Below are 16,091 nucleotides of genomic sequence, written 5' to 3' on the forward strand. Positions count from 1 at the left end.
TAAAATGATGCCGTATCCTTGAAGACTTCCTTTTTTTTCTCTTCAAACTCGGCAATTCAGAGAAACTCTGTCGTGAAACACTGCCGCTGCTGGTCATTCAGTATAATGATGTCAATTGGTAAAATGATGCCGTATGCCGGAAGACTTCCTTTATTTTTTTCTTCAGTCTCGGCAATTCAGAGAAACTCTGTCGTGAAACAATGCCACTGCTGGTCATTCAGTATAATCATATAGATTGGTAAAATGATGCTGTATGCCGGAAGACTTTCTTTTTTTTTTCTCTCTTCAGTCTCGGCAATTCAGAGAAACTCTTTCGTGAAACACTGCCACTGCTGGTCATTTAGAATAATCGTGAATTGGTAAAATGATGCCGTATCCCGGAAGACTTTTTTTTTTTCTCTCTTCAGTCTAGGCAATTAAGAGAAACTCTGTAGTGAAACACTTCCACTGCTGGTCATTCAGTATAATCTTATAAATTGGTAAAATGATTCCTTTTTTTTCTCTTCAATCTCGATATTTCAGAGAAACTCTATTGTGAAACACTGCCACTGCTGGTCATTCAGTATAATCATCTGAATTGGTAAAATGATGCCGTATGCCGGAAGACTTCCTTTTTTTTTTCTCTTCAGTCTCGGCAATTCAGAAAAACTCTGTCGTGAAACTCTGCCACTACTGGTCATTCAGTATAATCATATAATTTGGTAAAATGATGCCGTATCCTTGAAGACTTCCTTTTTTTTTATCTTTAGCCTCGGAAATTCAAAGAAACTCTGTCGTGAAACACTGCCACTGCTGGTCATTTAGTATAATCATATAAATTGGTAAAATGATGCCGTATCCTTGAAGACTTCCTTTTTTTTCTCTTCAGTCTCGGCAATTCAGAGAAACTCTGTTGTGAAACACTGCCACTGCTGGTCATTCAGTATAATCATATAGATTGGTAAAATGATACCGTATGCCGGAAGACTTCCTTTTTTTTTCTCTCCAATCTCCTCAATTCAGAGAAACTCTATTGTGAAACACTGCCACTGCTGGTCATTCAGTATAATCATCTGAATTGGTAAAATGATGCCGTATGCCGGAAGACTTCCTTTTTTTTTTCTCTTCAGTCTCGGCAATTCAGAAAAACTCTGTCGTGAAACTCTGCCACTACTGGTCATTCAGTATAATCATATAATTTGGTAAAATGATGCCGTATCCTTGAAGACTTCCTTTTTTTTTATCTTTAGCCTCGGAAATTCAAAGAAACTCTGTCGTGAAACACTGCCACTGCTGGTCATTTAGTATAATCATATAAATTGGTAAAATGATGCCGTATCCTTGAAGACTTCCTTTTTTTTCTCTTCAGTCTCGGCAATTCAGAGAAACTCTGTTGTGAAACACTGCCACTGCTGGTCATTCAGTATAATCATATAGATTGGTAAAATGATACCGTATGCCGGAAGACTTCCTTTTTTTTTCTCTCCAATCTCCTCAATTCAGAGAAACTCTGTTGTAAAACACTGCCACCGCTCGTCATTCAGTATAATCATATAGATTGGTAAAATGATGCCGTATTCCGGAAGACTTCCTTTTTTTTTCTCTCTTCTGTCTTGGCAATTCAGAGAAACTCTGTATTGAAACACTTCCACTGCTGGTCATTCAGTATAATCATATAAATTGGTAAAATGATGCCGTATGCCGGAAGACTTCCTTTTTTTTTTCTCTTCAATCTCGGTAATTCAGAGAAACTCTGTTGTGAAACACTACCACTGCTGGTCATTCAGTATAATCATGTAAATTGGTAAAAAAATGGCGTATGCCGGAAGACTTCCTTTATTTTTTTCTTCAGTCTCGGCAATTCAGAGAAACTCTGTCGTGAAACAATGCCACTGCTGGTCATTCAGTATAATCATATAAATTGGTAAAATGATGCCGTATGCCGGAAGATTTCCTTTTTTTTTTTCTTCAGTCTCAGCAGTTCAAAGAAACTCTGTTGTGAAACACTGCCACTGCTCGTCATTCAATATATTCATATACATTGGTAAAATTATGCCGTATGCCAGAAGACTTCCTTTTTTTTCTCTTCAGTCTCTGCAAGTCAGAAAAACTCTGTAGTAAAACACTTCCACTGCTGGTCATTCAGTATAATCATATAAATTGTTATAATAATGCCGTATGCCGGAAGACTTTCTTTTTTTTTCTCTTCAATCTCGGTAATTCAGAGAAACTCTTGTGAAACACTGCCACTGCTGGTCATTCAGTATAATCATGTAAATTTGTAAAATGATGCCATATGCCGGAAGACTTCCAGTTTTTTGTTCTTCAGTCTCAGCAATTCAGGGGAATTCTGTTGTGAAACACTGCCACGGCTCGTCATTCAGTATAATGATATACATTGGTAAAATTATGCCGTATGCCAGAAGACTTCCTTTTTTTTTTCTCTTCAGTCTCTGCAATTCAGAGAAACTCTGTCGTGAAACTCTGCCACTACTGGTCATTCAGTATAATCATATAATTTGGTAAAATGATGCCGTATGCCGGAAGACTTCCTTTTTTTTCTCTTTAGCCTCGGAAATTCAAAGAAACTCTGTCGTGAAACACTGCCACTGCTGGTCATTCAGTACAATCATATAAATTGGTAAAATGATGCCGTATCCTTGAAGACTTCCTTTTTTTTCTCTTCAGTCTCGGCAATTCAGAGAAACTCTGTCGTGAAACACTGCCACTGCTGGTCATTCAGTATAATCATATAGATTGGTAAAATGATACCGTATGCCGGAAGACTTCCTTTTTTTTTCTCTTCAATCTCGGCAATTCAGATAAACTCTGTTGTGTAACACTGCCACTGCTGGTCATTCAGTATAATCATATAAATTGGTAAAATGATGTTGTATGCCGGAAGACTTCCTTTTTTTTCTTCAGTCTCGGCAATTTAGAGAAACTTTGTCGTGAAACAATGCCACTGCTGGTCATTCAGTATAATCATATAAATTGGTAAAATGATGCCGTATGCCGGAAGACTTCTTTTTTTTTTCTTCTGTCTCAGCAATTCAGAGAAACTCTGTTGTGAAACACTGCCACTGCTCGTCATTCAGTATAATCATATACATTGGTAAAATTATTCCGTATGCCAGAAGACTTCCTTTTTTTTTCTCTTCGGTCTCTGCAATTCAGAAAAACTCTGTAGTGAAACACTTCCACTGCTGGTCATTCAGTATAATCATATAAATTGGTAAAATGATGCCGTATGCCGGAAGACTTTCTTTTTTTTTCCTCTTCAATCTCGATAATTCAGAGAAGCTCTGTTGTGAAACACTGCCACTGCTGGTCATTCAGTATAATCATGTAAATTGGTAAAATGATGCCATATGCCGGAAGACTTCCTTTTTTTTTCTTCAGTCTCGGCAATTCAGAGAAACTTTGTCGTGAAACAATGCCACTGCTGGTCATTCAGTATAATCATATAAATTGGTAAAACTATGCCGTATGCCGGAAGCCTTCCTTTTTTTTTCTTCAGTCTCTGCAATTCAGAGAAACTCTGTCGTGAAACTTTGCCACTACTGGTCATTCGGTATAATCATATAAATTGGTAAAATGATGGCGTATACCAGAAGACTTCCTTTATTTTTTTTCCTTCAGTCTCGGCAATTCATAGAAACTCTGTCGTGAAATAATGCCACTGCTGGTCATTCGGTATAATCATATAAATTGGTAAAATGATGTCGTATACCAGAAGACTTCCTTTATTTTTTTTCCTTCAGTCTCGGCAATTCAGAGAAACTCTGTCGTGAAATAATGCCACTGCTGGTCATTCAGTATAATCATATGGATTGGTAAAATGATGCCGTATGCCGGAAGACTTCCTTTTTTTTTCTCTCCAGTCTCCTCAATTCAGAGAAACTCTGTTGTAAAACACTGCCACAGCTCGCCATTCAGTATAATCATATAGATTGGTAAAATGATGCCGTATTCCGGAAGACTTCCTTTTTTTTTCTCTCTTCAGTCTTGGCAATTCAGAGAAACTCTGTATTGAAACACTTCCACTGCTGGTCATTCAGTATAATCATATAAATTGGTAAAATGATGCCGTATGCCGGAAGACTTCCTTTTTTTTTTCTCTTCAATCTCGGTAATTCAGAGAAACTCTGTTGTGAAACACTGCCACTGCTGGTCATTCAGTATAATCATGTAAATTGGTAAAAAAATGCCGTATGCCGGAAGACTTCCTTTATTTTTTTCTTCAGTCTCGGCAATTCAGAGAAACTCTGTCGTGAAACAATGCCACTGCTGGTCATTCAGTATAATCATATAAATTGGTAAAATGATGTTGTATGCCGGAAGACTTCCTTTTTTTTCTTCAGTCTCGGCAATTTAGAGAAACTTTGTCGTGAAACAATGCCACTGCTGGTCATTCAGTATAATCATATAAATTGGTAAAATGATGCCGTATGCCGGAAGACTTCTTTTTTTTTTCTTCTGTCTCAGCAATTCAGAGAAACTCTGTCGTGAAACAATGCCACTGCTGGTCATTCAGTATAATCATATAAATTGGTAAAATGATGTCGTACGCCGGAAGACTTCCTTTTTTTTCTTCAGTCTCGGCAATTTAGAGAAACTTTGTCGTGAAACAATGCAACTGCTGGTCATTCAGTATAATCATATAGATTGGTAAAATTATGCTGTATGGCGGAAGACTTCCTTTTTTTTTTTCTCTCTTCAGTCTCGGCAATTCAGAGAAACTCTTTCGTGAAACACTGCCACTGGTGGTTATTTAGAATAATCATAAATTGGTAAAATGATGCCGTATCCTGGAAGACTTCCATTTTTTTTCTCTTCAGTCTCGGCAATTCAGAAAAACTCTGTAGTGAAACACTTCCACTGCTGGTCATTCAGTATAATCATATAAATTGGTAAAATGATGCCGTATGCCGGAAGATTTCTTTTTTTTTTTTCTTCAGTCTCAGCAGTTCAGAGAAACTCTGTTGTGAAACACTGCCACTGCTCGTCATTCAATATATTCATATACATTGGTAAAATTATGCCGTATGCCAGAAGACTTCCTTTTTTTTCTCTTCAGTCTCTGCAATTCAGAAAAACTCTGTAGTAAAACACTTCCACTGCTGGTCATTCAGTATAATCATATAAATTGTTATAATGATGCCGTATGCCGGAAGACTTTCTTTTTTTTTTCTCTTCAATCTCGGTAATTCAGAGAAACTCTGTTGTGAAACACTGCCAGCTGGTCATTCAGTATAATCATGTACATTTGTAAAATGATGCCATATGCCGGAAGACTTCCTGTTTTTTGTTCTTCAGTTTCAGCAATTCAGAGAAATTCTGTTGTGAAACACTGCCACTGCTCGTCATTCAGTATAATGATATACATTGGTAAAATTATGCCGTATGCCAGAAGACTTCCTTTTTTTTTTCTCTTCAGTCTCGGAAATTCAAAGAAACTCTGTCGTGAAACACTGCCACTGCTGGTCATTCAGTATAATCATATAAATTGGTAAAATGATGCCGTATCCTTGAAGACTTCCTTTTTTTTCTCTTCAGTCTCGGCAATTCAGAGAAACTCTGTCGTGAAACACTGCCACTGCTGGTCATTCAGTATAATCATATAGATTGGTAAAATGATACTGTATGCCGGAAGACTTCCTTTTTTTTTCTCTCCAATCTCCTCAATTCAGAGAAACTCTGTTGTAAAACACTGCCACCGCTCGTCATTCAGTATAATCATATAGATTGGTAAAATGATGCCGTATTCCGGAAGACTTCCTTTTTTTTTTCTCTCTTCTGTCTTGGCAATTCAGAGAAACTCTGTATTGAAACACTTCCACTGCTGGTCATTCAGTATAATCATATAAATTGGTAAAATGATGCCGTATGCCGGAAGACTTCCTTTTTTTTTTCTCTTCAATCTCGGTAATTCAGAGAAACTCTGTTGTGAAACACTGCCACTGCTGGTCATTCAGTATAATCATGTAAATTGGTAAAAAAATGGCGTATGCCGGGAGACTTCCTTTATTTTTTTCTTCAGTGTCGGCAATTCAGAGAAACTCTGTCGTGAAACAATGCCACTGCTGGTCATTCAGCATAATCATATAAATTGGTAAAATGATGTCGTATGCCGGAAGACTTCCTTTTTTTTCTTCAGTCTCGGCAATTTAGAGAAACTTTGTCGTGAAACAATGCCACTGCTGGTCATTCAGTATAATCATATAAATTGGTAAAATGATGCCGTATGCCGGAAGACTTCTTTTTTTTTTCTTCTGTCTCAGCAATTCAGAGAAACTCTGTCGTGAAACAATGCCACTGCTGGTCATTCAGTATAATCAAATAAATTGGTAAAATGATGTCGTACGCCGGAAGACTTCCTTTTTTTTCTTCAGTCTCTGCAATTTAGAGAAACTTTGTCGTGAAACAATGCCACTGCTGGTCATTCAGTATAATCATATAGATTGGTAAAATTATGCTGTATGGCGGAAGACTTCCTTTTTTTTTCTCTCTCTTCAGTCTCGGCAATTCAGAGAAACTCTGTAGTGAAACACTTCCACTGCTGGTCATTCAGTATAATCATATAAATTGGTAAAATGATGCCGTATGCCGGAAGATTTCCTTTTTTTTTCTTCAGTCTCAGCAGTTCAAAGAAACTCTGTTGTGAAACACTGCCACTGCTCGTCATTCAATATATTCATATACATTGGTAAAATTATGCCGTATGCCAGAAGACTTCCTTTTTTTTCTCTTCAGTCTCTGCAAGTCAGAAAAACTCTGTAGCAAAACACTTCCACTGCTGGTCATTCAGTATAATCATATAAATTGTTATAATAATGCCGTATGCCGGAAGACTTTCTTTTTTTTATTCTCTTCAATCTCGGTAATTCAGAGAAACTCTTGTGAAACACTGCCACTGCTGGTCATTCAGTATAATCATGTAAATTTGTAAAATGATGCCATATGCCGGAAGACTTCCTGTTTTTTGTTCTTCAGTTTTAGCAATTCAGGGGAATTCTGTTGTGAAACACTGCCACTGCTCGTCATTCAGTATAATGATATACATTGGTAAAATTATGCCGTATGCCAGAAGACTTCCTTTTTTTTTTCTCTTCAGTCTCGGCAATTCAGAAAAACTCTGTCGTGAAACAATGCCACTGCTGGTCATTCAGTATAATCATATAAATTGGTAAAATTATGCCGTATGCCGGAAGCCTTCCTTTTTTTTCTTCAGTCTCTGCAATTCAGAGAAACTCTGTCGTGAAACTCTGCCACTACTGGTCATTCAGTATAATCATATAATTTGGTAAAATGATGCCGTATGCCGGAAGACTTCCTTTTTTTTCTCTTTAGCCTCGGAAATTCAAAGAAACTCTGTCGTGAAACACTGCCACTGCTGGTCATTCAGTATAATCATATAAATTGGTAAAATGATGCCGTATCCTTGAAGACTTCCTTTTTTTTCTCTTCAAACTCGGCAATTCAGAGAAACTCTGTCGTGAAACACTGCCGCTGCTGGTCATTCAGTATAATGATGTCAATTGGTAAAATGATGCCGTATGCCGGAAGACTTCCTTTATTTTTTTCTTCAGTCTCGGCAATTCAGAGAAACTCTGTCGTGAAACAATGCCACTGCTGGTCATTCAGTATAATCATATAGATTGGTAAAATGATGCTGTATGCCGGAAGACTTTCTTTTTTTTTTCTCTCTTCAGTCTCGGCAATTCAGAGAAACTCTTTCGTGAAACACTGCCACTGCTGGTCATTTAGAATAATCGTGAATTGGTAAAATGATGCCGTATCCCGGAAGACTTTTTTTTTTTCTCTCTTCAGTCTAGGCAATTAAGAGAAACTCTGTAGTGAAACACTTCCACTGCTGGTCATTCAGTATAATCTTATAAATTGGTAAAATGATTCCTTTTTTTTCTCTTCAATCTCGATATTTCAGAGAAACTCTATTGTGAAACACTGCCACTGCTGGTCATTCAGTATAATCATCTGAATTGGTAAAATGATGCCGTATGCCGGAAGACTTCCTTTTTTTTTTCTCTTCAGTCTCGGCAATTCAGAAAAACTCTGTCGTGAAACTCTGCCACTACTGGTCATTCAGTATAATCATATAATTTGGTAAAATGATGCCGTATCCTTGAAGACTTCCTTTTTTTTTATCTTTAGCCTCGGAAATTCAAAGAAACTCTGTCGTGAAACACTGCCACTGCTGGTCATTTAGTATAATCATATAAATTGGTAAAATGATGCCGTATCCTTGAAGACTTCCTTTTTTTTCTCTTCAGTCTCGGCAATTCAGAGAAACTCTGTTGTGAAACACTGCCACTGCTGGTCATTCAGTATAATCATATAGATTGGTAAAATGATACCGTATGCCGGAAGACTTCCTTTTTTTTTCTCTCCAATCTCCTCAATTCAGAGAAACTCTATTGTGAAACACTGCCACTGCTGGTCATTCAGTATAATCATCTGAATTGGTAAAATGATGCCGTATGCCGGAAGACTTCCTTTTTTTTTTCTCTTCAGTCTCGGCAATTCAGAAAAACTCTGTCGTGAAACTCTGCCACTACTGGTCATTCAGTATAATCATATAATTTGGTAAAATGATGCCGTATCCTTGAAGACTTCCTTTTTTTTTATCTTTAGCCTCGGAAATTCAAAGAAACTCTGTCGTGAAACACTGCCACTGCTGGTCATTTAGTATAATCATATAAATTGGTAAAATGATGCCGTATCCTTGAAGACTTCCTTTTTTTTCTCTTCAGTCTCGGCAATTCAGAGAAACTCTGTTGTGAAACACTGCCACTGCTGGTCATTCAGTATAATCATATAGATTGGTAAAATGATACCGTATGCCGGAAGACTTCCTTTTTTTTTCTCTCCAATCTCCTCAATTCAGAGAAACTCTGTTGTAAAACACTGCCACCGCTCGTCATTCAGTATAATCATATAGATTGGTAAAATGATGCCGTATTCCGGAAGACTTCCTTTTTTTTTCTCTCTTCTGTCTTGGCAATTCAGAGAAACTCTGTATTGAAACACTTCCACTGCTGGTCATTCAGTATAATCATATAAATTGGTAAAATGATGCCGTATGCCGGAAGACTTCCTTTTTTTTTTCTCTTCAATCTCGGTAATTCAGAGAAACTCTGTTGTGAAACACTACCACTGCTGGTCATTCAGTATAATCATGTAAATTGGTAAAAAAATGGCGTATGCCGGAAGACTTCCTTTATTTTTTTCTTCAGTCTCGGCAATTCAGAGAAACTCTGTCGTGAAACAATGCCACTGCTGGTCATTCAGTATAATCATATAAATTGGTAAAATGATGTCGTATGCCGGAAGACTTCCTTTTTTTTCTTTAGTCTCGGCAATTTAGAGAAACTTTGTCGTGAAACAATGCCACTGCTGGTCATTCAGTATAATCATATAAATTGGTAAAATGATGCCGTATGCCGGAAGACTTCTTTTTTTTTTCTTCTGTCTCAGCAATTCAGAGAAACTCTGTCGTGAAACAATGCCACTGCTGGTCATTCAGTATAATCAAATAAATTGGTAAAATGATGTTGTACGCCGGAAGACTTCCTTTTTTTTCTTCAGTCTCGGCAATTTAGAGAAACTTTGTCGTGAAACAATGCCACTGCTGGTCATTCAGCATAATCATATAGATTGGTAAAATTATGCTGTATGGCGGAAGACTTCCTTTTTTTTTCTCTCTTCAGTCTCGGCAATTCAGAGAAACTCTGTAGTGAAACACTTCCACTGCTGGTCATTCAGTATAATCATATAAATTGGTAAAATGATGCCGTATGCCGGAAGATTTCCTTTTTTTTTTTCTTCAGTCTCAGCAGTTCAAAGAAACTCTGTTGTGAAACACTGCCACTGCTCGTCATTCAATATATTCATATACATTGGTAAAATTATGCCGTATGCCAGAAGACTTCCTTTTTTTTCTCTTCAGTCTCTGCAAGTCAGAAAAACTCTGTAGTAAAACACTTCCACTGCTGGTCATTCAGTATAATCATATAAATTGTTATAATAATGCCGTATGCCGGAAGACTTTCTTTTTTTTTCTCTTCAATCTCGGTAATTCAGAGAAACTCTTGTGAAACACTGCCACTGCTGGTCATTCAGTATAATCATGTAAATTTGTAAAATGATGCCATATGCCGGAAGACTTCCAGTTTTTTGTTCTTCAGTCTCAGCAATTCAGGGGAATTCTGTTGTGAAACACTGCCACGGCTCGTCATTCAGTATAATGATATACATTGGTAAAATTATGCCGTATGCCAGAAGACTTCCTTTTTTTTTTCTCTTCAGTCTCTGCAATTCAGAGAAACTCTGTCGTGAAACTCTGCCACTACTGGTCATTCAGTATAATCATATAATTTGGTAAAATGATGCCGTATGCCGGAAGACTTCCTTTTTTTTCTCTTTAGCCTCGGAAATTCAAAGAAACTCTGTCGTGAAACACTGCCACTGCTGGTCATTCAGTACAATCATATAAATTGGTAAAATGATGCCGTATCCTTGAAGACTTCCTTTTTTTTCTCTTCAGTCTCGGCAATTCAGAGAAACTCTGTCGTGAAACACTGCCACTGCTGGTCATTCAGTATAATCATATAGATTGGTAAAATGATACCGTATGCCGGAAGACTTCCTTTTTTTTTCTCTTCAATCTCGGCAATTCAGATAAACTCTGTTGTGTAACACTGCCACTGCTGGTCATTCAGTATAATCATATAAATTGGTAAAATGATGTTGTATGCCGGAAGACTTCCTTTTTTTTCTTCAGTCTCGGCAATTTAGAGAAACTTTGTCGTGAAACAATGCCACTGCTGGTCATTCAGTATAATCATATAAATTGGTAAAATGATGCCGTATGCCGGAAGACTTCTTTTTTTTTTCTTCTGTCTCAGCAATTCAGAGAAACTCTGTCGTGAAACAATGCCACTGCTGGTCATTCAGTATAATCATATAAATTGGTAAAATGATGTCGTACGCCGGAAGACTTCCTTTTTTTTCTTCAGTCTCGGCAATTTAGAGAAACTTTGTCGTGAAACAATGCAACTGCTGGTCATTCAGTATAATCATATAGATTGGTAAAATTATGCTGTATGGCGGAAGACTTCCTTTTTTTTTTTCTCTCTTCAGTCTCGGCAATTCAGAGAAACTCTTTCGTGAAACACTGCCACTGGTGGTTATTTAGAATAATCATAAATTGGTAAAATGATGCCGTATCCTGGAAGACTTCCATTTTTTTTCTCTTCAGTCTCGGCAATTCAGAAAAACTCTGTAGTGAAACACTTCCACTGCTGGTCATTCAGTATAATCATATAAATTGGTAAAATGATGCCGTATGCCGGAAGATTTCTTTTTTTTTTTTCTTCAGTCTCAGCAGTTCAGAGAAACTCTGTTGTGAAACACTGCCACTGCTCGTCATTCAATATATTCATATACATTGGTAAAATAATGCCGTATGCCAGAAGACTTCCTTTATTTTCTCTTCAGTCTCTGCAATTCAGAAAAACTCTGTAGTAAAACACTTCCACTGCTGGTCATTCAGTATAATCATATAAATTGTTATAATGATGCCGTATGCCGGAAGACTTTCTTTTTTTTTTCTCTTCAATCTCGGTAATTCAGAGAAACTCTGTTGTGAAACACTGCCAGCTGGTCATTCAGTATAATCATGTACATTTGTAAAATGATGCCATATGCCGGAAGACTTCCTGTTTTTTGTTCTTCAGTCTCAGCAATTCAGAGAAATTCTGTTGTGAAACACTGCCATTGCTCGTCATTCAGTATAATGATATACATTGGTAAAATTATGCCGTATGCCAGAAGACTTCCTTTTTTTTTTCTCTTCAGTCTCGGAAATTCAAAGAAACTCTGTCGTGAAACACTGCCACTGCTGGTCATTCAGTATAATCATATAAATTGGTAAAATGATGCCGTATCCTTGAAGACTTCCTTTTTTTTCTCTTCAGTCTCGGCAATTCAGAGAAACTGTCGTGAAACACTGCCACTGCTGGTCATTCAGTATAATCATATAGATTGGTAAAATGATACCGTATGCCGGAAGACTTCCTTTTTTTTTTCTCTCCAATCTCCTCAATTCAGAGAAACTCTGTTGTAAAACACTGCCACCGCTCGTCATTCAGTATAATCATATAGATTGGTAAAATGATGCCGTATTCCGGAAGACTTCCTTTTTTTTTTCTCTCTTCTGTCTTGGCAATTCAGAGAAACTCTGTATTGAAACACTTCCACTGCTGGTCATTCAGTATAATCATATAAATTGGTAAAATGATGCCGTATGCCGGAAGACTTCCTTTTTTTTTTCTCTTCAATCTCGGTAATTCAGAGAAACTCTGTTGCGAAACACTGCCACTGCTGGTCATTCAGTATAATCATGTAAATTGGTAAAAAAATGGCGTATGCCGGAAGACTTCCTTTATTTTTTTCTTCAGTGTCGGCAATTCAGAGAAACTCTGTCGTGAAACAATGCCACTGCTGGTCATTCAGCATAATCATATAAATTGGTAAAATGATGTCGTATGCCGGAAGACTTCCTTTTTTTTCTTCAGTCTCGGCAATTTAGAGAAACTTTGTCGTGAAACAATGCCACTGCTGGTCATTCAGTATAATCATATAAATTGGTAAAATGATGCCGTATGCCGGAAGACTTCTTTTTTTTTTCTTCTGTCTCAGCAATTCAGAGAAACTCTGTCGTGAAACAATGCCACTGCTGGTCATTCAGTATAATCAAATAAATTGGTAAAATGATGTCGTACGCCGGAAGACTTCCTTTTTTTTCTTCAGTCTCTGAAATTTAGAGAAACTTTATCGTGAAACAATGCCACTGCTGGTCATTCAGTATAATCATATAGATTGGTAAAATTATGCTGTATGGCGGAAGACTTCCTTTTTTTTTCTCTCTTCAGTCTCGGCAATTCAGAGAAACTCTGTAGTGAAACACTTCCACTGCTGGTCATTCAGTATAATCATATAAATTGGTAAAATGATGCCGTATGCCGGAAGATTTCCTTTTTTTTTTCTTCAGTCTCAGCAGTTCAAAGAAACTCTGTTGTGAAACACTGCCACTGCTCGTCATTCAATATATTCATATACATTGGTAAAATTATGCCGTATGCCAGAAGACTTCCTTTATTTTCTCTTCAGTCTCTGCAAGTCAGAAAAACTCTGTAGCAAAACACTTCCACTGCTGGTCATTCAGTATAATCATATAAATTGTTATAATAATGCCGTATGCCGGAAGACTTTCTTTTTTTTATTCTCTTCAATCTCGGTAATTCAGAGAAACTCTTGTGAAACACTGCCACTGCTGGTCATTCAGTATAATCATGTAAATTTGTAAAATGATGCCATATGCCGGAAGACTTCCTGTTTTTTGTTCTTCAGTTTTAGCAATTCAGGGGAATTCTGTTGTGAAACACTGCCACTGCTCGTCATTCAGTATAATGATATACATTGGTAAAATTATGCCGTATGCCAGAAGACTTCCTTTTTTTTTTCTCTTCAGTCTCGGCAATTCAGAAAAACTCTGTCGTGAAACAATGCCACTGCTGGTCATTCAGTATAATCATATAAATTGGTAAAATTATGCCGTATGCCGGAAGCCTTCCTTTTTTTTCTTCAGTCTCTGCAATTCAGAGAAATTCTGTCGTGAAACTCTGCCACTACTGGTCATTCAGTATAATCATATAATTTGGTAAAATGATGCCGTATGCCGGAAGACTTCCTTTTTTTTCTCTTTAGCCTCGGAAATTCAAAGAAACTCTGTCGTGAAACACTGCCACTGCTGGTCATTCAGTATAATCATATAAATTGGTAAAATGATGCCGTATCCTTGAAGACTTCCTTTTTTTTCTCTTCAAACTCGGCAATTCAGAGAAACTCTGTCGTGAAACACTGCCACTGCTGGTCATTCAGTATAATCATATAGATTGGTAAAATGATACCGTATGCCGGAAGACTTCCTTTTTTTTTCTCTCCAATCTCGGCAATTCAGATAAACTCTGTTGTGTAACACTGCCACTGCTGGTCATTCAGTATAATCATATACATTGGTAAAATTATGCCGTATGCCAGAAGACTTCCTTTTTTTTTTCTTCAGTCTCGTCAATTCAGAGAAACTCTGTTGTGAAACACTGCCGCTGCTGGTCATTCAGTATAATGATGTCAATTGGTAAAATGATGCCGTATGCCGGAAGACTTCCTTTATTTTTTTCTTCAGTCTCGGCAATTCAGAGAAACTCTGTCGTGAAACAATGCCACTGCTGGTCATTCAGTATAATCATATAGATTGGTAAAATGATGCTGTATGCCGGAAGACTTTCTTTTTTTTTCTCTCTTCAGTCTCGGCAATTCAGAGAAACTCTTTCGTGAAATACTGCCACTGCTGGTCATTTAGAATAATCGTGAATTGGTAAAATGATGCCGTATCCCGGAAGACTTTCTTTTTTTTTCTCTCTTCAGTCTAGGCAATTAAGAGAAACTCTGTAGTGAAACACTTCCACTGCTGGTCATTCAGTATAATCTTATAAATTGGTAAAATGATTCCTTTTTTTTTCTCTTCAATCTCGATATTTCAGAGAAACTCTATTGTGAAACACTGCCACTGCTGGTCATTCAGTATAATCATCTGAATTGGTAAAATGATGCCGTATGCCGGAAGACTTCCTTTTTTTTTTCTCTTCAGTCTCGGCAATTCAGAAAAACTCTGTCGTGAAACAATGCCACTGCTGGTCATTCAGTATAATCATATAAATTGGTAAAATTATGCCGTATGCCGGAAGCCTTCCTTTTTTTGTCTTCAGTCTCTGAAATTCAGAGAAACTCTGTCGTGAAACTCTGCCACTACTGGTCATTCAGTATAATCATATAATTTGGTAAAATGATGCCGTATCCTTGAAGACTTCCTTTTTTTTATCTTTAGCCTCGGAAATTCAAAGAAACTCTGTCGTGAAACACTGCCACTGCTGGTCATTTAGTATAATCATTTAAATTGGTAAAATGATGCCGTATCCTTGAAGACTTCCTTTTTTTTCTCTTCAGTCTCGGCAATTCAGAGAAACTCTGTCGTGAAACACTGCCACTGCTGGTCATTCAGTATAATCATATAGATTGGTAAAATGATACCGTATGCCGGAAGACTTCCTTTTTTTTTCTCTCCAATCTCCTCAATTCAGAGAAACTCTGTTGTAAAACACTGCCACCGCTCGTCATTCAGTATAATCATATAGATTGGTAAAATGATGCCGTATTCCGGAAGACTTCCTTTTTTTTTCTCTCTTCTGTCTTGGCAATTCAGAGAAACTCTGTATTGAAACACTTCCACTGCTGGTCATTCAGTATAATCATATAAATTGGTAAAATGATGCCGTATGCCGGAAGACTTCCTTTTTTTTTTCTCTTCAATCTCGGTAATTCAGAGAAACTCTGTTGTGAAACACTGCCACTGCTGGTCATTCAGTATAATCATGTAAATTGGTAAAAAAAATTGCGTATGCCGGAAGACTTCCTTTATTTTTTTCTTCAGTCTCGGCAATTCAGAGAAACTCTGTTGTGAAACAATGCCACTGCTGGTCATTCAGTATAATCATATAAATTGGTAAAATGATGTCGTATGCCGGAAGACTTCCTTTTTTTTCTCCAGTCTCGGCAATTTAGAGAAACTTTGTCGTGAAACAATGCCACTGCTGGTCATTCAGTATAATCATATAAATTGGTAAAATGATGCCTTATGCCGGAAGACTTCTTATTTTTTTCTTCTGTCTCAGCAATTCAGAGAAACTCTGTCGTGAAACAATGCCACTGCTGGTCATTCAGTATAATTAAATAAATTGGTAAAATGATGTTGTACGCCGGAAGACTTCCTTTTTTTTCTTCAATCTCGGCAATTTAGAGAAACTTTGTCGTGAAACAATGCCACTGCTGGTCATTCAGTATAATCATATAGATTGGTAAAATTATGCTGTATGGCGGAAGACTTCCTTTTTTTTTTCTCTCTTCAGTCTCGGCAATTCAGAGAAACTCTGTAGTGAAACACTTCCACTGCTGGTCATTCAGTATAATCA

Source organism: Lissotriton vulgaris, chromosome 12 (genome assembly GCF_964263255.1).
Source record: "Lissotriton vulgaris chromosome 12, aLisVul1.2, whole genome shotgun sequence".
Lineage (NCBI taxonomy): Eukaryota > Metazoa > Chordata > Amphibia > Caudata > Salamandridae > Lissotriton > Lissotriton vulgaris.